Source organism: Schistocerca nitens, chromosome 1 (assembly GCF_023898315.1).
Source record: "Schistocerca nitens isolate TAMUIC-IGC-003100 chromosome 1, iqSchNite1.1, whole genome shotgun sequence".
NCBI classification, from domain to species: Eukaryota; Metazoa; Arthropoda; class Insecta; order Orthoptera; family Acrididae; genus Schistocerca; species Schistocerca nitens.
In genome coordinates this window covers 1,112,686,130-1,112,699,855 of record NC_064614.1, presented here as the reverse complement: position 1 = coordinate 1,112,699,855, position 13,726 = coordinate 1,112,686,130, and the positions used below count along the sequence as shown (strand labels likewise).

Genomic DNA, 13,726 nt, shown 5'->3' with positions numbered 1-13,726 from the left:
TATATCTGTATTTTTATAAAGTATTTCTTGTTCATATATTGATTCAGCTTAGTGTTTTATTTGTGATTATTTCCTGCGATGTTCAATATGTGACTAAACAAGTAGCTAATCCAATATGTAAATATGTGGATGTTATTTAAGAAACTAGAGTTGAGCATTTGATGTAAACAAGAAATTCAGAACAGAGAACTTCATACTTATCACAGGCAAATAATCCATGATAAATTATATAGCCTGCCATAAATACTTAACAAATATGTGTCGCAGAAACTATATAATTTTTTTGCCAATAATCCAGTTTCATGGAGTCTCATCTCAATCATCAGTGAAATCCTCGTTAAATTACATGACACACACTTATTAACAGTCCATACATTTAACTTATTAAAGATCCCTAGTAGTGAGCCAGTCTCTGTGGCCAAGCGGTTCTAGGCGCTTCAATCCGGAACTGCGCTGCTGCTATGGTCGCAGGTTCGAATCCTGCATCGGGCATGGTTGTATGTGAGGTTCTTAGGTTAGTTAGGTTTAAGTAGTTCTAAGTCTAGGGGACTGATGACCTCCGATGTTAAGTCCCATAGTGCTTAGAGCCATTTGAACCTAGTAGTGAAATGTCAAATCACACTGGCAAGCACAGATTCAAGCCACATTGTTTAATTCTTCCCAATTACCTGCAGGGCCGTATAGATTGCTGTGAAGCAACTCTTACAGTGAAAAAAATCATTAAGTTATTATGAATTACCTTCACCATTAGTTAAAAATATGATACCTTTCTGTCATTAACATAGCAGAAATACAGACCTTCAGAAACAAAAGCAGATGATTCACTAGTGACACAAAAATATTAGCAATGTAAATCAAACTATAGAATGCACACTGTATGTTTCAAAAATTTGGCAAGACACGGTAACTGATAACGAAATTATCACCTTCAAACTATGGTACAGCTCAGTCTACCACCACACACAACATGACACAACACAACACAATCCAGAACATCTTTCCCCTCAAAGATCAGCATCTTACTAGCCCTGCATATCACAGCCTCCACTAGGCTTCTGTGGTTCTAATAAGCAGGGCATTATCAAAACCAGATCAAAACAAAATAATATAAATGATACACACCACAACTGATATCTACAACTGAAACTCCAGACGCCAAATATGTAACATATAAAGTTACACTTCAGAGTATGTACTGACAGCTGGACTTCACTAGATCTTCGGAAACAGATTTTCAGTATAGCTGCTATAAGATGATCATTGAAGTGGTTGGACTGATGACCTCAGAAGTTAAGTCGCATAGTGCTCAGAGCCATTGAAGTGGTTGCACTTTATTATTTCAATTGTGTGGTGTCAGTTCAACAACAGATACTGCACGCCAGCTGTGACGTGTAACATAATGATGATGTGGCATGTGCTGTCTTACATTGCAAACAGAGGTAGAAAGTAGGCCTATTTATTTTGATATGATATTATCTTTTGAGCTGTTTGTTGTGACTAATTTACCTGTACATAGCCCTCAGATTAGGTTAGTTAGGAAGGTGACACTGGATTGTGAATTGACAAAACCAACAAATGCAGTATTATGAGAATAACTGTAATTCTTGTTAAGTAAGTAAAGCTGTTATTAACGCAATGGTGAGCACAACAGTGACATTGCCATATCAGGAGTCTGTGATAAGCTCTTACTTTCCCTTCATCTTTGAACTTACTGACCCAACCAATAATATGGGTACCTACAGTGCAACATGGATTCCAAACAGAGGTGCAACCTTGCATTTTTCACATGATCAAACCTTTTATGATCCTTGATTAATGGCATCTGTCAGTTAAATATATTCGACATGTATGGAAGTGAAACATGGACGATAACCAGTTTGGACAAGAAGAGAATAGAAGCTTTCGAAATGTGGTGCTACAGAAGAATGCTGAAGATAAGGTGGGTAGATCACGTAACTAATGAGGAGGTATTGAATAGGATTGGGGAGAAGAGAAGTTTGTGGCACAACTTGACTAGAAGAAGGGATCGGTTGGTAGGACATGTTTTGAGGCATCAAGGGATCACAAATTTAGCATTGGAGGGCAGCGTGGAGGGTAAAAATCGTAGAGGGAGACCAAGAGATCAATACACTAAGCAGATTCAGAAGGATGTAGGTTGCAGTAGGTACTGGGAGATGAAGAAGCTTCACAGGATAGAGTAGCATGGAGAGCTGCAACAAACCAGTCTCAGGACTGAAGACCACAACAACAACAACAATGCTGTATCAATTTACTGCAGTACCCAAAGAGTACTCTTTGCCAAGCTTCAGGAAGAATATAAACGTACTTCTCCTTTTCAGTTTCTGGAAGTCTTCATCAGACATTAGTATAAATTCAGATACAGTAACAAAAGGAACTCCATCAGATCATTATTTACAAGGGTCACGTCTTTAAAACGGATAGTGGGCATATTATGGTATTTGGGTTTAACTGAACGCACTGACATCGGATGTCAACTTTGTCCCATAATATAATGATAATGGGTGTAACATCATATGTGTGAAAAAAAAAAAAAATATTGACAATACAGCTTTTTGTCTGTATTAGTTATTAAAATTTAGTCTCAGTTGTTTCATTGCCTGAGGTCAAGATGAGATTGAAAGGTGACATTTTGATTGTGAGTTAGCAAAGGGGTATCAAACATTTCAGTTAATCTGACATTTGGGAAGTGTAGTGCAACAATACTGATTTCCTAATGTGCTTGTTATTTATTAACTCACAGGATATGCCATACTTTTGCCTGAAATCTTAGAAAATTATAGTACATTATTGTAAACTCGTAAGTTCATTTTAATTAGTTTCAGTTTGCTTCCCAATCACTTTTACAGAATTATATCCAGAATTCTCATAAACTGTATCTATATCTGGCTAAAGCCTGTAGGCATACCAGTTTCTTTTGCGTCTTATGAACTCTTTCATAGCTTGTGCTGTGTTGATTCTCAACCACATGCTTGTACCCTCAGTGTAAGGAAATAAAACGTTCCACAGCCCTATACAATGAAAACAACAAATCATGTTTTGTTTGTCTAAACCAACCACAGTATATCATTAGTCGGGATAAATGGAAGCGTCCGATTCCACCCCTCTGCTTTGACTAATGACATCACCAATATGGCGGAAACGACCATTCACAACAACTCTCATACCACACTTATGACGTCATCAAGTAAACGTCACAACACGAAAATAGATCAAAAAACCACCAAACATATATTCCTCCAAAAATATAATGAAACTAACGGGACAAGCGGGAGAAATTGGGGGTTTTTGGGTGGGGACAAACTAAATATACACACATGCCACTACACCAAACAACAAAAAACACTAAAATCACAAGACCCCACAACCTTCCCAAAACCAACTGGATGCGATAACTTCCCTTGACCTATATAAGTCAACAGAAAAAATCGATACCACACTATAAATCTCAAAAATTTCACCACTACCACACTTAATCCTACACACACACACACACACACACACACACACACACACACACACACACACACACACAAAAAAAAAAAACAAAAAAAAAAAAAACAAAAAAAAAAAAAAAAAAAAAAAAAAAACCACAGAAAATCAAAATTGGAATCAAACACTTCCCTTGACCTATGTAGGCCAACAGCAACTAACGATACCAAACCAGCCATAGCCACAACCACACCTTGCAATCAAACACTTCCCTAAAGTCATATAAGTCAACCACAAAGCAAAATACCAAATCACCAATACAAACGACCAAACAACTCACAAACACCCCACCAACCATAAAAAAAAAGTTCATCAACTCCCCACTAAAAAGCTCTGGCGCAGCCATCTAGGTCAGACACCACAATCTCTCTCTCTCTCTCTCTCTCTCTCTCTCTCTCTCTCTCTCTCACACACACACACACACACACACACACACACACATGTGCAAACAAACAAAAACATGCAAACCAACAAAAAAAACACAACCAAATAAAACTCCCACCCCACCCACAAACCAACCAACCACCACCACCCAAAAAAAAAAAAACCAATAAACCAAGAAAAAACAAAAGCAAAAAAATCACAATCACTCTCTACAACTCAACAACAACTGTAACAAACATAATCCTCTACACAAAATAAAAAAATCACCCCTCCCCCCCACATCCCTCTACAAACTTCACCAACAACTAACCACACCCCCCCCCCCCCCAGCCACAGCTACCAGCCCCCACCCAGCACCTAACTAACCCACAACCTTCTGCCTATACATCCTACTAACCACCCTTAAAAAAAACCCTAAAAATGCAATAGCCCTCAGGGACACTCTACCGCCAACAGTACTCATCTAGATGAGACTGAAGGTTAGAAGAGCGCCTCTTCCCCCTCCCAATCCCTTACTTAACTGCCGCGTAAAACCTCTTTGTAGTATTCGTACAGGCCCCTGTCTCATAATTCTTAAACTCAACACTGTGGTTCACTACTAAATGATTGTACCCCTGATGTCCCAACCCCCTATAAGAAGAAAATGCATCTGAAACTATAGTGGTACTCTCTTCAATAAAATCCTCAATCAGTCCCACTAATTCACTTTTTGCCCGGCCCTCCAAAACCCTAAATACACATTCTGAACACCCCCTCCCCCCAATACCACCCCCCCCCCCCACAAACCGACCAAAGGCTTACCCCTCCCATACTTTCTCTTCCCAAATTGCGACTCGTCAATCTCCACAAAACCAGGCCCACCCTACCTACCCTGTACTAAAGATATTCAGAACACAACTCACGACAATAAGAATACAAATCAAGCACCATTCTCTCACTCACACCCACCTCATGCACACAGAAACTGTGAGAGGATTTAAAACAAAAATGATACGTCATTAACACAATTTCTCACATGCCCAACCTAGACTTCTCGAGCCACGAACCTTGCCTAATGGAGTGCCATAAGTTATCCTTACAACATCTCCATATATAGCCATCCCTGGTCTGAGACGCCGGAACTTTAGTAAGCCTCATTTCTTCATGACACACTGAACACTTCACCAACTTCAGCCAACAGGATGAATAGCTGAAGAAATTTTGTTAGAGACAACACACTGCCCCCCCCCCCCCCCCCCATCATCGCCAACAACCGGAAACTGTTGACCTTGTCAGTCATATCCATACCTACCAAATACATAAACAAAGCAATTTACCAAAATTCACACACAGCGAACAGAAAAAAAAACTACAATAACATTGACATAACCAAACCAAAATCGTTAACTCACTGAAAAATATTACGCTGGAAGCACAGTCACCACCGATACCACACACTTGCAGTGCTACCACGCAAATGAACCCCATACGCCACATAACATGCTACGCATAAACACACCACAAGAGAGAACCACCGACTGCAACAGTACACAAACTAAACCTGAAACATCACCTAACACACAACACATAAACACACCACCAGAGAGCACCACCGATCACATCAAAACGACACCTACAAACACGCCACTCTCACAAACTAAACTCCATGCCATCGTGACATCACATACCACAACAGCCTTATGTCACCGATCAAAGCTGACCAGTGGAATCGGATGCTTCCGTTGACCCAATTAGTCATCCATGTCGCTCTAATATTTAGGACCAATTAAGATGCTGCAGAGATTGAGACATGAGTTGTATTAAGAGTGAGCACAGGTCAAAAACCTGTCCCAGCCATTCTGGTATAGAGTATCCATCATTCCCATACTCCTGCATGGGAAAGTTGCAATTGTCCATTCAAGAGGCATGGCAGCTAATTTACTCTAATCTTGCACTCTGTGCACCAAATACATTGAATGATCTCAGTACCAACAAGGTAGTGATTTCTTAACCTTCTTTCCGTTGTAATATTTGGCGATTACCAACCAAAACTACTTAAGAATGAACAGCTATATACATGTAGTTGTTGAGGAAGCAAGTGGTAGACTGGATCAGTGGAAGGGCTGTCAGAGAACATAACTCTCTATTCCTGGATCAAAATAGTTTAGTAATTAGCAGCTAGTTGTTTCCAGGAGAGCTACGATAGCATCTACATCTACATGACTACTTTGCAATTTACTTAAGTCCCTGGGTATAGGGTTCATTGAACCACATTCGGGCTATTTCTCTACTCGAACAGCGCTAAGCTCCGATTTCTCATGTTGTTTTACAGTGATAAAGTAGGTAATTTAAATTTCATGAAAAGATCTGCTGCAGTGAAAAACACCTTTGTTTTAATGATTGCCACCACCAACTTGCATATTACCTCCTTGGCAATCACTCCCCTATTTCGTGATAATGCAAAATGAGCTGCCCTTCTGTAAACTTTGTTATTTCGGTGGATACTGGTCAGGGATAGTCTGTAGCTCTGTGTACAGATCACACCACTGAGCCAGTTACAACACATTCTCCACCAACAGTGCAAATTACAGACACACATCAGTTGGGTAACACTGAAATGTGTTTATGCGATCGCTGTTCTCAGAATTATCAGATGGAAGTGGAATGTTATCCTTCTCATACAATTTTCTTGTCACAGCCTCAGATGCGCAACACACAGAGACAAAAGTCAATACATTGTTCACTATCATCATGACAAGTTTCAGCCAAGTGATATGTGTTGTATAGTAGTTGTAGTGGATGTTGGCATGGTGACGCTGCAAATGTCGCCTACACTGTGGATGCTGCATTTGAAGACAGTAACTAGTGTGCTAATTCTGTATGGCTTATGCAGTAAGCCACTTTTCCACAATAGTTGGGTAGGAAGGACTTGGCCAGTGTCTCTACACTGGTCACTTCCTTAGTAGCAACACATTCCCTAGCACTAGGAAATATGCTAGCAGTGATAATACATATCAGATGTGGGTCCATATGTTGTACTTGTAGAAGGTGAAAATGGTAATATGGGAAAGAATGTTGTGTAAAGAAAGTAACAATATGAGACATGAAAAAAGAAAGTAACAATGTGAGACTTGAAAGTCTCAATATCTCTGCCATTGGCTGAAACAGGTATAAAATTGAAACCAAATCTGGACAGTCAGCAAATAAGTTAAAGTCCCATGATCTCTTTTTGACAGAAAGGCTTACATGCCTAGTTTTCTCACAAAGAGGCAGGGCATTATTGGAGTTGTTGATATTGGATTATCTAATGAAGACATTCTTGGAAAAATAAAGTCTGAATTTTCAGTCACTGATGTGAGAATTTCTCCAGGGAAGTACTTTGGAATGAAGAGGTGGAGTCTTTTTACACACCAAAATGTCTTTTAACATTTAAATCTGAACATTTCCCCAATATGTATATTCGTGTTGTATGCACAACCCAGTTACGCCATATATCCAGTCAGTTTTGCAATGCCAACGCCGTAATTGCCATTTATATTTACACTTAAATACACAACGCCATAGTAGTGCTCGTTTAGCTAAATGCAGGGGAGCCCATGAGACTTCGCAGTGCTCACATAACAGAGCAATAAGGTGTTTGCAGTGAAATGGAAGTCATACCGCCATCAGCCGCTGTTGCCCAATTTACCAGTAGCACATGGTAGCTAAACACAGTGAAGCCTACAGCACTTCTCGTGTGTTTGATTTTCCACCACAGCGTTCATCATTTGCTGCTGATATTCCTCCATCTTGAATGTTCTCTCGTAGTGCATGGCTTGAAGTGTGAGGGGAAACTGACAGAAAGAAAACTTCATCAGGGGCCTAATTACGCAGTTATATCGGTTCCAGCTACCAGGTCTTAAAAAAATAAAACCTTCTCTCTCACTTTGTACAAACACAGCCATTCTGATGTGTTATACAACTTACAGAGTCCATGGAGCTCAATACGAAACAATCTGTGTCCTCTCACACCTCTGGCCACATTCAGCTTCAGTAAGAAATTGCTATTAACAGTTTTAGTGCTTTAATACTGGAGATCTATCCATCTCTAGAAAATGAAACAGAAATGGCAGCAACACAGGCTCTTATATAGAATGTTGTTGAAGGCATGCAAATGTGACTGTGTCTTTTAAAGTCCTCCATTGGAATGGACAATCAGCTATTTCAAACAGAGAGAGTCTTCATAGAGAACTCAGCAGTAGTCACAGATCGGCAACTTGTATTTGTGAAACTTGGTTTGAGCCATCCTAGTAAGTGCATTTCAAAGGCTATGCAGTGCTTAGGCACAACAGAGAGGGTGGAAAAGGAGGTGTCACCATTTTAATTATCAACGTCTTTCAGTTAAAAAAAAAAATTATATCCATCTTGGAACAACAGACTGTCAATCAGTGGCCGCTGTAATGTACTCTCCTAACTGAGCATTTACAATTGTTGCCATCTGCAAACCACCTCAGTTTACATTGCTAAACGTTGCTCTGGATCATATAATTGGCCAGCTTCAGATGCAATTTCACCTTTGTGCAGAATTCAATGCACACCACTCTCTATAGACTTGTGAAATAGACGATGTAGGCTGGATCTCAAAGATTTGCTTACAATTCTCAAAAGTGTCAATTCAGTACTTCTCAACGATGGCTTCCCTGTCATGCTACATAACCTGTACAGACAACTGTTGGCTGTTGACCTGACATTGTGCTGCACTGACTTTGATGTGTTAAGGAGTGGGCAGTCGGGCAAGGCTCTCTTCTAACCAGCAGCTGGTGTATCATGAAAGCAGACTGGTCACTGTACACTGCTACAATCTGGGAGAAGTTTTACCCCTTTAACAATTTGTTAGGTCCGCAATATGCCCATCAACAACTCATTTCAATTATTGTAAAAGCTGGAGCAGCTTCCACTCCAAAGAGAAAAGAAGTCACCACTTTGAAGCAACGGCACACTGTCTGGTGGACACCAGAGTGCTCTGGAACTGTAGCAGAGTGAATATTTGCATATTGTACCTGTTGGGGACAACAGGTGATAGCAAACTTCATTGCGTATCAGAAAATAGCTGCAAGAGTTCGAAGACAGTTAGAAGACATTAAAAACAACAACTGGAAAACTTATTGTGAATATTCTACTAACAATGTTAACCTTAGTGATGTATGGAAAAAAAATTGAAGTTTTTGAAACAGAAGAACTCACTAATTGTCAACCGTTAACTAATGTCTGGCTTGAAGGCTATATAAAGTTTAATATTGCCAGCTTCCACAGCTGAACAACTGTTTCTTCGCCAGAACACAGGGAACACACTAATCCTAAAGTGGTACCATTTTCGTGTAACGAACTGATGATGAGTATTAAAAAAAGCAGCAAATTCATCACCTGCTAAGGATAGCATCCATTACCAAATGGTAAAAAATCTCCCTGACGTAGCACTTAGAAAACTGTAGAAAACTGTTACAGATATTTAAGAAATGAGTAGTGCACTAATAGAAGATTTGGACAACTCCAGTAGTGCTACCTATACTGAAGCCACATGAAGATGAGGAGCAGGCCACTTCCTCTTTCTTCCTGCATTGTCAAAATGTTACAGTACCTGGTTAAAAATCGCCTGCAGTTGTGGTTGGAATCGAATCAGATCCTGCTGTCATGTCAGTATGGTTTTCAAAAAGGCAAGGGAACGACTGATAATTTAAATATTTTAACCTCTGACATCTATGATGCAATCAGGAAGAAAGAGAACATCACAGTGATGTTGTTGGTTCATATAATAATGTACACATACCCGTGTTACTATGGAAGTTGGAAATAGCTGGAATCCCACCACAGCTGATTTACAGAATTAGCATCTTCCTTGCTGAAAGATATGTCTGGGTTCACTTTATGAATAAATTGATTGGCTCCTATCTTCTTACAACATATCTCCCATAAGGAGCAATCCTATGTCCCCATACTGTTAGCATTCTATACTGCCCATTTGGAGAGAATTTTAAAAATTCTCCAGTATGCAGATGACATTGTATGTATGTTTAGGCTACCAGTCTGAATCAGGCAATGTGCAGCTTCCCAAAGGCAGTGGGCATTCAGGATTAAACATTCCAAAGCTTTGGATTGAGACATGTTCAGAACAATCAGTAATTATACCTTTTATGATATGTGCTATTTGAGGCTATTTACACAGTGTCAGACTTTCTGCTCATTAAATACCAAACATATCATAAGATTCCTTGGTGTTCTCTTTGATTTTAGAATGAGAGTTGGAGACCTTAAAATCAAACTGTTGGTGCATGTGAAATAGCATTGAATCTTATTAGATCTGTTACGAGGGTATGATGGAGTGCTCACCCCAACATTCTGTTGACAGTATATCAGATGTTGATGTGCTTCTGTATAGATTATAGGTGCATGATGTACCACAATGTTGCTAAAAAGTATCTCCCACTGTTTTATAAAATATCATACAAAAGTATATGCACCTGCTTCAGAACTATGCTTTCCTCCCCTACTAATGTCCTTCTTCTGGAAGCAGTGGAAATGCTATTACTTCTACACTGGACGCTGCTATGTGGTCATTATATTTTACAAAGATTGGCATATACACTATGTGATCAAAAGTATCCAGATACCTGGCTAATGACTTACAAGTTCGTGGCACTGTCCATCGGTAATATGGCGTTGGCCCCACTTAGCCTTGATGACAGCTTCCACTCTCGCAGCCATACGTTCAGTCAGGTGCTGGTAGGTTTCTTTGGGAATGGCAATCCATTATTCACAGAGTGTTGCACTGAGGAGAGGTATCTATGGCGGTCCGTGAGGCCTGGCACAAAATCAGCGTTCCAAGACATCCCAAAGGTGTTCTAAAGGATTCAGGTCACTACTCTGTGCAGGCCAGTTCATTACAGGGATGTTATTGTCGTGTAACCACTCCGCCACAGGCCATGCATTATGAAGAGGTGCTCGATCATGTTGAAAGATGCAATCGCCATCCCCAAATTGTTCTTTGACAGTGGGAAGCAAGAAGGTGCTTAAAACATCAATGTAAGCCTGTGCTGTGATAGTGTCACACAAAACAACAAGGAGTGCAAGCCCCCTCCATGAAAAACATGACCACACCACACCACCACCGCCTCCACACAATGTTTTTACTCTGTTCAGTCGTCCAATGTTGACACTCCTAACACCAAGCGAGGCATCATTTGGCATTTACTGGTGTGATGTGTGGCTTATGAGCAGCTGCTTGACTGTGAAATCAAAGTTTTCTCACCTCCCACCTAACTGCCATAGTACTTGCAGTGTATCCTGATGCAGTTTGGAATTCCTGTGTGATGGTCTGGATAGATGTCTGCCTATTACACATTACGAGTCTCTACAACTGTCGTCAAACTCTGTCAGTCAATAGATGACATCGGCGTGTATGCTTTTGTGCTGTACGTGTCCCTTCACGTTTCCACTTCACTATCACATCGGAAACGGTGGACCTGGGGATGTTTAGGAGTGCTGAAATCTTGCATGCAGATGTATGACACAAGCGACACCCAATCACCTGACAATGTTCAAAGTCCATGAGTTCTGCGGAATGCCCCATTCTGCTCTCTCACGACGTCTAATGACTACTGAGGTCGCTGATATGGAGTACTTGGCAGCAGGTGGCAGCACAATGCACTTAATATGTTAAACGTATGTTTTTGGGGGTGTCCAGATACTTTTGATCACCTAGTGTACTTCTCATCCACTGATTACAAAGTGTGAACTACTCTCTTACATGGTGAATAATAATGCAGTAATGGAATATGCATTTTCTTCACTATGAACAGTACAAACACCAGCAAACTAAAATTCACAGAACTATAGTTCTTCCAGTGTGAATATCATGGATTTTTGCAATTCATTCCTGTAACATATGTTGATTGTTCCAACAATGGGAACAGATAAGGGCACTTTTCACCTATGTCATACCTCAGGAAAAAGTGGGCAGACTGTACTTACATTTATACTGGCAGTTCAAAAATGGATATGGGGATGCACCTTTTTCTTACCACGAATTGCTGAAAGAAGGAAATATCAACTTCCATGCAATTCTTCCATATTTCTTGCTGAAATGTTCACTGTTCTGCAAGTGGTAAAATATGTAAGCTCTCTATCAGATGTCAAAGCAGTAATAATTACTGACTCACAGTGTGTAGTTAAATCTATTAGCCACTAGAATTGGAACAAAGGAACTTGCAAATATCTTCTACATCTAGTAAATCACTACAATCAAGCAAAAACGACTGGTCATGTTATAGAATTTGCTTGGATCAATCACATTCTGGTGTCACATATAATGACACAGCGGGCCAACTAGCAAGAGAAGTGATTAGCAGCAGCAGGCCTATGATCATCAAACTCCTATACACAGACTACTTTTTGCAACTCAAACAACAAGCAATTCATTCATGTTAGGAGGAAGGAACTGATAGTCAACAAATATTAGGTGAAAACTACACAGGTATACAGCCAGACGGACATTGTTTGTCAGGTCCAAATCCTCAAGGAAAATTATATTATAAATTGTGCAAATATGTCTCAATCACGGATTCTTCCTCACCCAATTACGTCGGAATGGCATAGAAAGGACACCTTACTGTCAATGCGATGACTCCACGATTTGTGATGCGAGTCACATTTTAGTTCAGTGCAAGCATTATGAGACTGACAGAGTCAATTTTTTACAGGAGCTCTTGAGACTTCATCATTGTCAACCACTCTGTACGATCCGAGTTCTTTGTGATCCATCCAGAAGTCTGTCTTGCCTTAGCCAAGTTTATAGCACAAGCAGATGTAAAAGCTGAAAATGAGTGATGGCGGTTGATCGTACTGCAGGAACTGAATTACCACCTTTCGTACAACCAAGTGGTTTACTGTCACTTGTGTCTAGTACCTTAATTGAATGTATCTCGTCATTATATTCTGAAATCGTGTTATGAAGGGCTCCTCTCTCACAGCGTTTCTGACACAGGTTACGTGTACATTGCTCTTAATTGTCATTTCATTTAAATTAAAAAAAAAAGTCGTCAGTTCAGTCTCCCCACGTCAACATCTATGTGATCATTCCAGTGTAAATTATTCTTAATTGTAATCCCAGAATGATTAATTGAATTCATTGCCTTAAGACTTGCGTGATTTATTGTATAACCAAAATTTAGTGAATTCCTTTTAGTGTTCATGTGGATGACTTCAGAATTTTTCATTATTTAGTACCTGAATAGTGTAAAATCGCGTAGTCTCCTTCCGCTGCCGAGCAGTGTGTCAGCAGTGCGTTAGTAGCAGCATTACTGCATTTACTAGGCAATCTTGTATTTTAATAACCGTTTAAATTTTGTCGATTTGTTTGCGCTCTCTGTAGATTAGTTCAGACGTTCTTTGCAAAACAGTTTTTAGCATGGATAGGGACTGCAACTGCTGTGTTCGGATGCAGGCTGAGTTGGCATCCCTTCGCTCCCAGCTTCAGGCAGTGTTGGCTTCGGTCACACAGCTTGAGGCTGTTGCCAATGGGCATCACTGTGGGGGTCCGGATGGGGGTTTGTCGGGGACGGCCAGCTCGTCCCACGCATCCGCCGATCTGACTAAGACTGTGGTTGCCCGGGATACTGCCCGCATTGAGGCTGATCCCTCACATGTGGTAGAGTGGGAGGTAGTCTCAAGGTGTGGCAGGGGGCGAAAGACATTCCGGAGGGCTGAACGGAAGGCCTCTCCAGTTTGTCTGACGAACCGGTTTCAGGTTCTGTCTCAGGCTGATACTGATCTTCGGCCTGACATGGCTGCTTGTCCTGTTCCAGAGGTTGCCCCTCAG

The 13,726-nt window shown here is 40.5% G+C and overlaps 1 protein-coding gene across 1 annotated transcript in view; it reads left to right on the top strand.

Moving 5' to 3' along the window:
- LOC126199105 (active breakpoint cluster region-related protein) overlaps nt 1–13,726 on the top strand; it is a 122,080-nt gene that overhangs the window by 1,188 nt on the left and 107,166 nt on the right. The window lies entirely within an intron of this gene.